The sequence below is a fragment of the Macaca nemestrina genome, chromosome 4 (assembly GCF_043159975.1).
Source record: "Macaca nemestrina isolate mMacNem1 chromosome 4, mMacNem.hap1, whole genome shotgun sequence".
Taxonomy (NCBI): domain Eukaryota; kingdom Metazoa; phylum Chordata; class Mammalia; order Primates; family Cercopithecidae; genus Macaca; species Macaca nemestrina.
This window is the reverse complement of record NC_092128.1, coordinates 92,162,870-92,176,681: the sequence shown is the minus strand read 5'-3', so window position 1 is coordinate 92,176,681 and position 13,812 is coordinate 92,162,870. Positions and strand designations below refer to the sequence as shown.

The 13,812-nt window shown below is 38.2% G+C and overlaps 1 protein-coding gene across 2 annotated transcripts in view; it reads right to left on the bottom strand.

The window, feature by feature from the left end:
• LOC105475671 (Sp4 transcription factor) overlaps positions 1–13,812 on the bottom strand; it is an 84,125-nt gene that overhangs the window by 58,928 nt on the left and 11,385 nt on the right. The gene's annotated exons all lie outside the window — the stretch shown is intronic.

Sequence of the window (13,812 nt, the reverse complement as noted above, 5' to 3'; positions counted from 1 at the left end):
GCAGGTTTCTGATAACTGGAGATTGTGACATAGGACAAAGAAAAAACCTTTCAGGACTCTCATGAAAGCTGAAATGTTCATGAATATAAAGCAGAACAGGAGTTAACTGCATGGACTGAACTAATAGAAAACTAAAATAATCCTTTTATGACTTTTTGCTTAAAACATTGCTAATTCTTTGTTTTTCAAGGCCAAGAAAACTTCTGAGCTATTTACAGCTTTTAACAATCAAGTAGGCTGGGCGCAGTGGCTCACGTCGGTAATCCCGACTTTAGGAGACCCAGGCGGGTGGATCACAAGGTCAGGAGGTCAAGACCAGCCTGGCCAATATGGTGAAACCCCGTCTCTACTAAAAATATAAAAATATAAAAATTAGCCAGTGTGGTGGCAGGTGCCTGTAGTCCCAGCTACTCAGAAGGCTGAGGCAGGAGAATCGCTTGAACTTGGGAGGCGGAGGTTGCAGTGAGCTGAGATCACGTCATTGCACTCCAGCCTGGGTGACAGAGTGAGACTCCGTCTCAAAAAAAAAAAAAAAAAAAAATTGAGTATACTCCTATAGACAAAATTTGGAGCATACTTCTCTCAGATTTCTGCAGAATTTGGAAACCATTTGTGAGTATTCTTAACTAATGGCAATATAGTTACTTGCATAAGTGCAATAAAAATCTGGTGTTGTTTTTTTTTTGCAACAGGACACAATTGGATAAACTGGTTATTTTACCAAGGCTTTGACTGGAATGGCATGCTTTCCTTTAAGAATCAAAATTGACTCATAAAGCCAAGAAAAGCCCCTTGGAAAAACTGAACTCATACCTTGTCAACACAGTCCTGTATAGGATACCTGACCTGTGGTAAGCAAAGAATGTCACTTTTGAGAGGCCCAGGAGCCCCAAGCAAGACAAGGGGAATCTGTCCAATTCATACAGGTATTTGATGGCACCAACTGATAGCTGGGCTTAAGGTTTTAAAAAGCCTTATCTGAGATTCCTTATGGAATGAAGTTCCATCAAAGCCAATTTAAAAAGGAGCCTACATGGCAAATAATTATTCTTGCTGTGCTTTATGCAACTCATCAGGCCAAGTATAATAGGACTAAAGCTTATTTTGCAAACAAATCAATCCTATTATAATTTGTTTTTAATAAAAATGAGGACTGGAAAGAAAAATCATGTTTCAAGAACTATGGTACTACTGTTATTTTAGTCTCATCAGTTCTTATTAATTTTCTGCAATTTAGAATAGATCTGCTCATTCCTGTGAACCAACCAGTGATCTCTGGCTACAGCTCAGAAGAAACAAAAGGGATGGGTAATATAAAAATCCGGGTCAATATTCTAATTCTGGGCACATATTAGAATTGGTTAGCAACCCCACGCACCCAGGTCTCAAAACGGCATGACTACAGCTAGCATGACTAGAGCCACCTGCCTGGCATGTCGGGAGTCTCAGAATTCTCAGAATTCTTTAATCTGTCTTCATCCCCTTATTTTATCTTAACATCTCTACTTGTCCTTTTTGGCCCATCTTCTAAATCTAATAACCGGATTTGTCTCCTCTCACCTTCAGGCCATCCAGCTCCAGATGATCCTCAGTAAAGAATACCATCCTCTCAATATTCAAGAGTCACCCTTCTATAGAGGACTCCTAGACTGCCCATCAGCGGGACATGACAGAAGCAAAACCCTGCCCGTCTCCCTTGGACCTGGCTGAATTCAGCTTTCATCAACCCACAGAGCCACCCTGCCCTGACAGCCAGCAAGAGGCCAAGACCCACAGAACAACCACCATCACCCCTGTCAGCAGGGAGCAGCTACAGAAGACTGACCATCCATTCTCCCCAAAGAATTGGGATCTTGGACTCTTAAGGGAGGAAATGTTACAGTAGGTAGTCAGACGTGAGCAGGACAGAGAGCACCCCCTGATCCTGCAACCAAGAATATCAGGTGGTCAAGCAGTTGTTAAACTGTCGCTCTAAAATAGTAATTGGTCACAGCCAGCACCAAGGAAAGGCAGTCTCCCAATAGCTAGAAACACTTGAAGCTGGCAATCAGCAGCTTCCTGATAAGATCTCAGGATTTGGGCGAGTGAGCTCAAGCATGCACACTAAGACGCAAAATGGCAGAGTTTAACTGGTATATGAACACTGGACTGGCTAAGGGAAAAAACAGCTCAAGTGAGCATGCATAAAACTTCAGCAAACACACTGCACATGCAGCCCCTCCCAAGTGCTGGCAGGCCACTGCACATATGGACAGCCCAACCCAAGGGAAGAATCAGGCAAGAAGTAACACAACCCCAGAAGCATGCCAACATATAAGACCCCAAGTCAAAGGTCAAGACTCTCATGTCGCCTGCTTGGCCCATTTCCATGTACTTTACTTCCTTTCATTCCTGTCCTAAAACTTTCTAATAAACTTTCACTCCTCCTCTAAAATGTGCCTCAGTCTCTCCCTCTGCCTTATGCCCCTTGGTTAAATTATTTCTTCCGAGGAGGCAAGAATTGAGGTTGCTGCAGACCTGTACAGATTCACAACCACTAACAAAATGACATGCAATTCCAGAATAAGCTACTATGTAGTATATGAAAGATTTTCACGGGCAGAGAGTTAATAACCTTCCTCAGTAAGTTATACCCTGTTTAAGCACTTGCATTATTAATAATGTATTTCTTTAACCTAAATTTCTTCTTCTGTCATAATTACATCACAATTTGTTCAATTTTCTGAGGAAATGGAGAACTATCACAAGTGTCTGTATGGAGGACCATTTTTAAGCCACTTCTCAGGCTTCATCTCTCTCTTCCTTAAAATGTGGAACACCAAACCGGATCCAATACTTACATGAAGGCCCAATGAAAGAGAATACAACAGAAACCTATTTCACCCCAAAGCACGTATATTTACCTCAATATTACTACGCCCACCAAAAAAGCCCCTTAAAATTTAAAAAAAAAAAAAATTACCTTAAAAAATCCACCAAATTTCCTAAATCATTTTTGTTTCACTATAAATTATTGATATCTCTAGTCAGCAATTTTTCATGTTGGCTCTGTTCACAAAATGCTATTTGACCCAGTCAAATTTACCATAAAAGCAGAAATCCTGGAAAATCTTTACAACGAAGTACCTAGCTTAAAGGCTGCTACAAGTTTCCAAGCTTACAAATCTAATACCAAAAGCCAAATAAAACAAAGTAAGAAAAAAACATAAAAACAAGTTGAGATACAAATGGGTAGATTTGGGACATAAAATAAGTATCTGGGATCTATTAGTAAAAATAGTTTTATAAAATAACTATATTAAATTTTAAATTTTAGTTTTGTTAGATGCAGAAACTGTATCAATTGGAACAATTACTTAGCAACCAAACCACTGCCACTTGGGATAGGAGAAAACAAAATTAACTTTAATACCTTATTCCCTTGAGAAAGGCAAGAAGAAAGAAAGACTTGGCTATAATTTTCTTCGCAATAAAAAATGCCTACATTTGAATGTCTACTTAAGCCTGAAGGAATCATACCTAGGTTATCCTGGTTTTGCCAATAACTAAAGGTGTGATTTGGGTAAATCATATATCCACACTGGGCCTTAGTTTTTCCATTTATAAACAAAGAGAGCGGAACCAAAGATGATCTGTAAAGGGAGCTTATAGATGAGAATTTGTCATCTTCCAAATCAAGTTTAAAGTTTTTTTATACACATGCATTATACATATGTGTGCATATATACACATACATATACTTAAACATATGTACATATTTACCTATACGCACATATCTATTTCAATACCATTCTGAATCTCTCCAAGTTACTTCCAAAAAAAGCTTTAAATCTAACAATATTTAATACTTTCTTAACAACAAGATTCTTTGGCACAAGGATTGAAAAAAAAAAAAAATCAGTAGCCCAAAGTTTTAAAAGGTAGTATATTAATAGAAAATTGGTTGCCACTGAAAAGACAGTATGTTACAGTTCCCAAGAGGAGACAGCACAACCTGCCATAGGATGTGGGGCATATGGGTCAGTCAGGAGACAAAAGCAGGGGGAGAAACTGTGGGCAAGGTCCTTTACTGTGGTTTCCACCAGAAGGAACAGGCAAGGCAGGGTAAACAGGCTTAGGATTGGCTAGTTTGAATAACTTTAGAAGACTGTGGGGCATAGAGGCTGTCCCTAGGTGTTTGGTACCTAGCCCTGGAGGGTGATTAGAGCAGGTGGTCTAAAGTATGAGAACCTAATATAGGAGGTGAGTAGGATGCAGGCTCTGGATTGGTTGGTGTGTGTTTTGAAAAGCGCATTTGCAGAATTGTTTACTGTCTTTAGGAATTGGTTAACCCCAGAAGACGTAGCCCTTTCAAAGTCAGCAGACCTCAGATGTCAAAGCATCATAATACATAAAATAAAAAGTTAATATACTCAATCAAGCCAAGTAATAAAGGAGTCTTATTTCCACTGGCTATTTACTGAACATGCACTATATATCAGCATTGTTGTATGTTCCAGGTGTAAAAATGACCATGTAATAGAATATAAGACAATAAAATGTTAAACATACACACATAGTAATTTAGAAGGAAACAGCAAAGGTAAACATAATGATGTAATAACACTTTACACCCATTCAGTACTCTGGCACTTAAAATACATTGTCGCACATATTACTCCATTTAATCCTCAGAAAAACCCTGTCTAGTAGGCAGATTATCTTCATTATATAGGTGTTTATTACTGAGGCTTGTGAAAGCTAAAGGAGATTCCCACATCACAGACGGTAACTAAAAGAACAGGGAATTGAACCCATGTCTCATTCTTGTCCTTTTCTATTTTCACCAACACCACAATGTCACCTTCATTTTAAGTTAAATCTATATAATTATCATGTAGAAACAAACAGCTATTCCTAACCACTGAGGATTGACTGCTCAATGTTCTTTAATAAGAATGGGCTAATATTACATTAAAAAACATGTAGGATTCTTAATAATTAATGAAGCACAAATTCTTTACTAAGAGTACTTGCCAGTGGTACTGGAAAGCACAATTTTTTTAAAAAATTTCTGTATAGTAGTAGTGAGCTACACCTCAACTAAACTTTCTAAGACATTACTTCCAAACCAGCTCTTTTATTTCTCAGTAATCATGGGGAATTAAATATCTGTTAAAGTGTTTCAATAAATTTAGATTAACCTACAAAATGAAATCTAAGCAAATACTGTATTTTAAATTCCTATATTTTATTGTTAATTTAAAAAATTCTTCATGGGGGGTCATTCTGTACATGCATCCTTTGACTTTCATGCAATTCTATTATTTAGAGAAGTACTTTTTTCCAGGCCAGGCACACTGGTTCATGCCTGTAATCCCAGCACTTTGGGAGGCCGAAGAGGGAAGATCATTTGAAGTCAGGGATTCAAGACCAGCCTAGCCAAGATGGTGAAACCCATCTCTACTAAAAATACAAAAGTTAGCCAGATGTGGTAGCACATGCCTGCAGCCCCAGCTACTTGCGAGGCTGAGACACGAGAATCGCTTGAACCTGGGAGGTGGAGGTTGCAGTAAGCTGAGATCACGCCACTGCATTCCAGTGTGGATCACACAGTGAGACTCTGGCTCAAAAAAAGTACTTTCTAAGATAGCAGCTAGAATCCAACATTAAACTCTATGTGTGCCAGTAGTTGTAAGGCTGAAAATGGTATTCTCCCTGCCTTAACACTCCAGCAGAAAATTCAACAGGTCCAGCAAACAGTTTCCACTGTTCTAATGAGACCTCTTGGACTATAAATCAGCTATGATATTCTTCAACTTCTAGAATATTAGAAAGTTGTCTCCTTTGAAACCGAAATACAAAGATCCATCTAACTCTTCTACTTCTAAATTTCTAGATTTTACACTACTGTTCCTGGGGCACACTGACCAGAAGTCCAAGTCATAAGGTGCTAAGGTGATAAAATGGTTAGGTAGGTTAGGATGGTTACCAAAAGTGAGATGGCAAGAAGGCAGCAAGGACTATGGTAAAATCTTTGGTATAAAGTACTAGGTTTTGGAAAGGTTAAGAGGTAATATTAAACAGGAGAGCTCTATATTACAGGGTTATACTGCTTGTAAGCTAGAGATGCTTAGGCCTAAGCAATCACACTCTGTGGCTTTAAAGGGCAGCTGGTTTCTAATTAGGCATCTTCAAGGTCTGTATCCACTGGCAAGGGCATTTTGAATTGTCAGATGAGGTCCCAGATGGCAATCTACATGCCCAAGGGTTTAGGGGCCTGGCCCCCATCTTTGCTGTTGCTGAAGGCTGGACACGTGGCTCGTCACAAGGGCGCTAGTGAATGAACCATATTCTAAAACATTCTGTGAATCCTAAAAATGACTAAAACCTAGAGACTAAACTTCTTTAATGGAGAATAGCATTAGACTCAATATTAGACTTGGCTTCAAGAATCTGTCAAAACATTTTTTGGAACCCAGGCTTGGGGGAAAAAAAAAGAATTTGTCGAAACAAACAAACTCTTATACGAACATGCTCCATTCACAGTTTAAAAAGAAATCAATTTGATTTTAAAACTAGCAATATTAGTAAATAGTATTTTCCCATTGGCTCACTGAAATAAAATTAAGCTAAATTTAGTATCTACATATTTGTGCCTTATAGAATTCTAACACTAAATGAAAGTACCTATAGAATTCTAACACTAAATGAAAGTACCTATAGAATTCTAACAATAAATCAAAGTACCTCAACTATTTAATTTTACCAAACACACTACACACACATACATTCACTGTACAAAAGAAAAAAAATCAAGACCTCCATTCCCAAAGGTTACAAAATTGTTTAATGGCAGAGGCAAACTGCTACCTAGCACAGAGCTCTTTTTTTTAAGTATGTCATAGTTACACTCTGCTCATCACAAACCACTTATGCAATAAAACATGTTTGCCTTCCAGTTTGAAAATTATACATAGTTACCACTACCAGTTCAGACAGCTGCCAAATAATCATTTTTAAAGTGCTGAAGACTGTGTAAGCACTTTGATTTCAACAATCAAGTTTTCTTTGTGGCTTAGGGTAAGGATAGGAGTATGAAGAGGTAGGCTAATTTTTAGAAATATCTCCAAATGGGCTGGTATTCTTCATTATAGGGAAGGTGTGGGAGAACAAGAAAGGTGATGAATAGGTATAGAATATTAAGTTTTTCCTGAATGTGTTTATAATGAGTAAACATATACACTAAGTGTGCACACACAACACACACACATATATGTACCTACATATGTGTGTGCACATACACACACACACACACACAAAGACACACGAAATGAACTCAATCATATGTTTTGGAAATATGGACTAAATTAACTATTTTTGTATACTGTGAATGCACTCTGATGTATCAAACTCTTGCAAAATGTAAATTGGTCTTCAATTATCTTTGGTAGCTTGTTACTAAAAAAAGAGAAAATCCTTTTAAAACTTTTCAGGGAAACCATGATTTCCTTGGCCTCAAGGATTTGTGATGAACCAGCAGAAACAGTTTTGAAGCCACACAAACTCTGGGTTCTTTTCTCAATACTCCCCATGTATCAATCCTGTAACCTTAGGCAAATTATTTAAACTTTCTAAGCCTTGATTTTCTCATCTACTAAAAACAGCAATAATCTAAGATCAAGATAAAACACAACTCACCCAGAACGAAGTATAGTCTCCATGAATAAAGAACATGTCTGTTTTGTTTCCCCAGCACCCAGAACAATATGCGATGTATGCAATGGCAGATACTAAATATTATTTATCCAGCAGAAAACAATAAACTTGCAGGACCAACCCTGTCAACTAAGCTAATGCTACATAAAAATTACATGCAGGATTAGCTAAAGAACATAAATTCTACACATATACTAATTCTTAGGGTCTCTGGGTTTTCTTAATGTTACTTCCTTCAGAAAATGGGCATAAATTCCTATCTAATGACATGTCACATCCTCATCAAGAAGCAAGTCATGAAATGTAAGCCTTACAAAGTATATTCTTATTGGAGTTTTACAACAATTAATCAAAATGAGATATAAGACTCCCGCTTTTGGCCCTTTTCTTCAAAAAATAAAAGAAAGGAAAAAAAGAATGGAGACTCTTATTTGGCTTATATTCTTAGAATCTGTGTTTTGCTTTTAATTTATTCAAAATTAGTTTGTGATACACAAATATTTAGTCAGGAAGATGTTATTACTAGCCTCACATTCCCAATCAACACAGTCCATCAAAGTAATAAAAACTTTCTTTTTCTAATTCCCTTTGTCGCATGTGTACCCTAAACCCCCAAAAGAACACAAAGAGTGAAGCAGTCAGCTAAAGATCTAGGAATCTGTTCCTTATTGAGTATATCACAGTAATTACAATAAGATACTTAAAGTAGTGGCGGTTAGCTGTAAAGGGAGATTACAGTCCTATTCACCTGGACTTGTTTTACAAATAATTTGTACTTACTAGCACCCTAACTTACTGGCTATATGATCTTGGCCAAGTAAATTAACCTCTGACAGCCTTCATTTCCTGTTCTATAATTTGAGGTCACCACCAACACTTTCTTCATAGGATTGTGAAAAATAAACAAGTTAATACATACAAAGTGCTTAAACAGTGGCATATAAGAGACAAGAAACTGAGTCCATAAATGATCACAGAAAACAAACACTACAGTATACAGAGTACATAGTTTAGGGCAGTAAGTGGCAATAGTACAAGTATGTTTAGTCTCTGGTTCCATCATTCACTATGTCGCCATGAGCAAATTATTTAACCTCTATAGGCCTCAGTTTTTATACCTGAAAGGAGAGATGTCAGCAATACTTACCTTACAGTGTATTGTGAAGATTAAATGAGTTAACAGATCAAGTGCTGCATACGTTATCTGGTATACTATAAACATGCCGAAAATGTCAGTCAAAATATAAAACAAACATAAGGTTCAAAGAAGTATCCTTTTACTTCTTGTTTCATTCATTAAAGAAAACTGCGTAATTTCTCTCCCCGCTGGAATATTATGGATGCAGGAGTTCAGTCCCATATTATTCAATCACCTAAGGAACACATCAAGCCGCACAATATAGACGCTAAGTATTTACTTGCTGACTGAATTCATGGATGCGATCTGCCAGTAGGGAGTACAGGTAATAGATGAAAGTCTATCAAGGGGATATTAAAACCATTTACCTGCCCTATAATTAAAATCAGTAAAGGCAGTGACATCCTACCAATAAGAACAACAGGTGAGAGAAATTCTGAAAATAAAAATATAATATGCTTTAACTTTAAAAACCTACACTAACAAAATCAGAAATAATCAACAAGCATGTTATCATAGTTTGTAGTATTTATGACAAATATCGTCAAATGTTTATCTCAACCTGGTTCATATGTAGATTTAAATATTTGGAAAAACCTGCAGAATGCACAAACCCCTTTAAGCCTTTCTTTCTCTTATATAAATCCAGTTAGTACTTGTCATCATATTCACCTAGTCTCTTCCTCTTCCCTCTTCTCCTTCAACTCTCTGGCATAGATATCCTCAACTAGACTGGAAAAAGGATTTTCCACCCCTTCCCCAGCCCCACACCAGGCACAGATACCCACTTACCACAGCACAGATCACTATCTCGTTCCTATACTCCTGTGTAAAAGCAGCTCCGCTTCTGTGAACAAAAAGCTATGGTGACTTGACTCATTATTTACAGAACTGTACTAAACCCCTTCTGACCGGCCACATTATGAGGCATCTACATAATAATATCTGAGGGACAGAGTCAACCTGGAAATTTCACACACCTTCAATTTCTTCTCAAAGTTCCCCTAACTGGTAAGATTCTCACCTTCAACTGTCTACAAAAACATATGAAGCAATCAGATTTAAATTCCCTTTATTTCACTTTACTCATCACTTTTCCTTTTATGATCACAAACTCTCTCACTCCTTTAATATATATCTTGAGTCTACTCCAAGGATCTGTCCATCCCATTCTCCTATGAAATCAAAGTTCTCCACCTGTGTCCTTTCTTCTGGTTCAGTATCAGAATGTCAGATACTGAGCAATGCTCATCAAGGTGTGAGAAAAAATAAAATTATAAATTCAAACACATATTTACACATATGACACAGACTCTACTTACATGAAGCTTACAATTCAACTTTTATATGAATACTCCTTGAGCTAAGTCTGAACTTTGTAATATTTACAAAATACTAATTGAGCTGGGCGTGGTGGCTCACACCTGTAATCCCAGCACTTTGGGAGGCTGAGGTGGGTGGATCACCTGAGGTCAGGAGTTAGAGAACAGCCTGGCCAACCTGGTGAAACCCCGTCTCTACTAAAAATAGAAAAATTAGCTGGGCATGATGGCAGGCGCCTATAATCCCAGCTACTCAGGAGGCTGAGGCAGGAGAATCACTTGAATCTGGGAGACAGAGGCTGCAGTGAGCCAAGATCGTGCCATTGCACTCTACCCTGGGCAACAGAGTGAGACTCCGTCTCAAAAACAAAACAAAACAAAAAACTAACTGAATTTCAAATTGCATGTCAAATCCAACATAACCTGAAGTGGCCCTCCTCTTCCTTCTGACATGATAAACTTTTTAGTCATCCTTTAAGTCTCAGCTCAGTTATCACCCTTTCCATGAAAACATTCCCAGAACCCTACAAGCAGAACTAGTTCTTCCTTCCTCTGGGCTTCTGTAACATTTCATTCATAGCTTTTATAAACCAAACACCACAAAGTAATTTAGTTAGCTATATATATATATATATATTATACAGATATATAGATAATATCTATCATATACCATTGAGTCTAAGATGCAAGTGATCATAAGAAAGAAAAAAGTTCTGCTAATTAAACTACAACATGCCTTTGATTATAAGGTGTGTTTTAATTTCAAAGATTTAAAATGGGCCCGGGCTTGGTGGCTTATGCCTGTAATCGCAGCACTTAGGAAGGCCAAGGTGGGTGGATCACCTGAGGTCAGGAGTTCAAGACCAGCCTGGCCAACACGGCGAAATGCCCTCTCTACTAAAAATACAAAAATTGGCTGGGCATGGTGGCAGATGCCCATAATCCCAGCTACTCGGGAGGCTGGGAGGGAGGAGAATTACTTGAATCCGGGTGCCAGAGGCTGCAGTGAGCCGAGATCGTGGCACTGCACTCCAGCCTGGGTGATAGAACAAGACTCCATCTTAAAATATATATATATATATATGTATATAAACATATATGTAAAATGAAATAAAAATAAAATGTAAAAAGCATGTCCTAGAAGCAGAGAAATACACTGTGTCTCCCACAACAGATAATATATCGTATGAGAGCAGAAAACATGTCTCACTTCATCTTTAGTTTCTCAATGCCCATTACCATGCTTGATACACAGTAGGCGAAAAGAACAAACAAACCTTACGTTTTTACCCAATCCCGTACCATTTCTTTCACGTCACCAGTGTGGGTCCTAGAGAAGTTTAATAAGCTGTTTTTCATATTTAGTAACCATTTACTTTGCCGCCACAGCCTTTCTAGGGACCACTGTGAATTCATAACTAAATTACTCCAACAACATCCTTTTATCTGAGCTCCTGATTTCTAACTTTCTACACTTTTATCTACAAAGAAACACTCTAGTAAGTATCATCTGCATTGCAAATATTTTTACTCAATACCTCCAATCCACTAGATTCAAGTTTTTTCAAATTTATTTTTTATTATTATTTTGGTAGAATCTCTTCTTCAAACAAAATGTTAGGAAATGGTTCAACAAACACGCTTCTGCGGCTGATGCAGGAGTGGCAGGCTGTTTGGTTGGCAAACCCTGAGCTGCTCTGCGAGACCACTAAGCCTCTAGGAAGCACACAGAAGAGAACCCATCATTCTGTGTTAGTTATAAGCTTCCACATGATAGCTTTACGCTTTTCCAATCTTTGGTCCCCATCAAGCTCATTCCAAGTTTAGCAGCTTGACTCAAGCCATCCTCACTCTTCACCTGTCACCCCCAAAGTCTCAAATGTCTACTTTCCAAACCAATCTTTAAGGCCTATTTCAAGTTCTATCTCCACCAGAAAAAGCCTTTCTTGTTTACTTCCCACTAACCTCACTGACTTCTGATCTCTCACACTTGTTTTCCATGCCTCAAAACCCAGTACTTAAGTATAAACTCTCATATGTAGTTGCAGCTGCCATATAATGGTTTCATGTATATAAGTCTTTCTCCTGAACATAAGCATCATTTTAAGACAGGTTTAGTTAGTATCTTCAGAACCTAACAAGGGTTAATCAGACAGCAGACATTTAGTTTTTACTATACTAAAATACACCACCTGTTTTTTTTGTTGTTGTTGTTATTTTGAGACAGGGTCTCGTTCTGTTGCCCAGGCTGAAGTGCAGTGGCACGATAGCTCACTAAAACCTTCGACTTCCAGGCTCAAGCAATTCTCCCCCCTCGGTCTCCCAGAGTAGCTGGGACTACAGGCATGCAACACTATGCCCAGCTAATTTTTATATTTTTAGTAGAGATTGGTTTCACGACGTTTCCCAGGCTGGTCTCAAACTCCTGAGCTCAAGTGATCTGCCTGCCTCAGCCTCCCAAAGTGCTGGGATTACAGGCGTGAACCACCATGCCTGGCCACACCACTTCTTTTCCACCTGTAAATACACCTCTCTCCATATACCTCACCTCACCCTTGCTTGCACTTTACAAAAGCTTTCTGACGTTCCTCTTATACAAATTTCTCGTTTACCTCTGACATATAACTCAAGCTAACATCCATACCTAAAATATCTCATTCTCCCACTTTACTACTTCACATTCTTCCAGTGGGTGTCACTATGTAGAGATGTCACCGGGTTACCACCTCCTGCATACAGTTTTCTTTACATTATTCAAAGACTTTTCTTACATATCTTATCTAATCTTTGAGACTCTATGAGGTAAAGAAGGCAGGAACTAATATCACTATTTTGCAAATGAAAAAAAAAAGGAATGGAACTAGAATTATGATGTTTGCCCAGAGTGGTACAACTAATTGGTGGAGGCGGGGAGCACCCAAGTGAAAATGTGAGTTTTAATTCTTAGTGTTGTGCTCTATGAAGCCTCTAGGTTCTTGTGAAGCTTCATGTGCTCACATGAAGCCTCATGTGGTCTGCACTAATAATAAATCTACTATAAGAACCATACCTCTGATTAAGCACAGATATTTCCTACCTCCTTAACTTTATTATCATCCCTCAGGAAAAGAGAAGCTTCATATATTTGAATTATCACTTTTCCTATTCGAAAGATTCTTGAGTCTTAAACATTTTACATGCACATAGACATATTTTTAAGACACAAGGTCTCACTCTCTCATCCAGACTGGAGTGCAGTGACGATCACAGGTTACTATAACCTTGAACAGAACTCTTGAGTTCAAGCAATCCTCCCGCCTCAGTCACTTGAGTGGCTGGGACTACAAACATGGGTCACCACACCTAGCTGATTTTTTACTTTTTCCTTTTTTCGTAGAGGTACACTCTCACTATGTTGCCCAGGCTGGTCTCAAGCTCCTGGGCTCACGTGATCCTCCTCCCTCAGCCTTCCAAAGTGCTGAGATTACAGGATGAGGCACTGCACTTAGCCTCAAACATTTTCAAAAAACACCTTTGTACCAGATATTCTGAGCCAAAAAAAAAAAGGGGGACTACTGCAGCAGGACTGTTCATGGAAAAAAAAAAAAAAAAGAAAGAAAAGAAAGGAGGGTGTGAGGGGAGCAGAGAATGTGAAATTAATGGGTACAATGTACG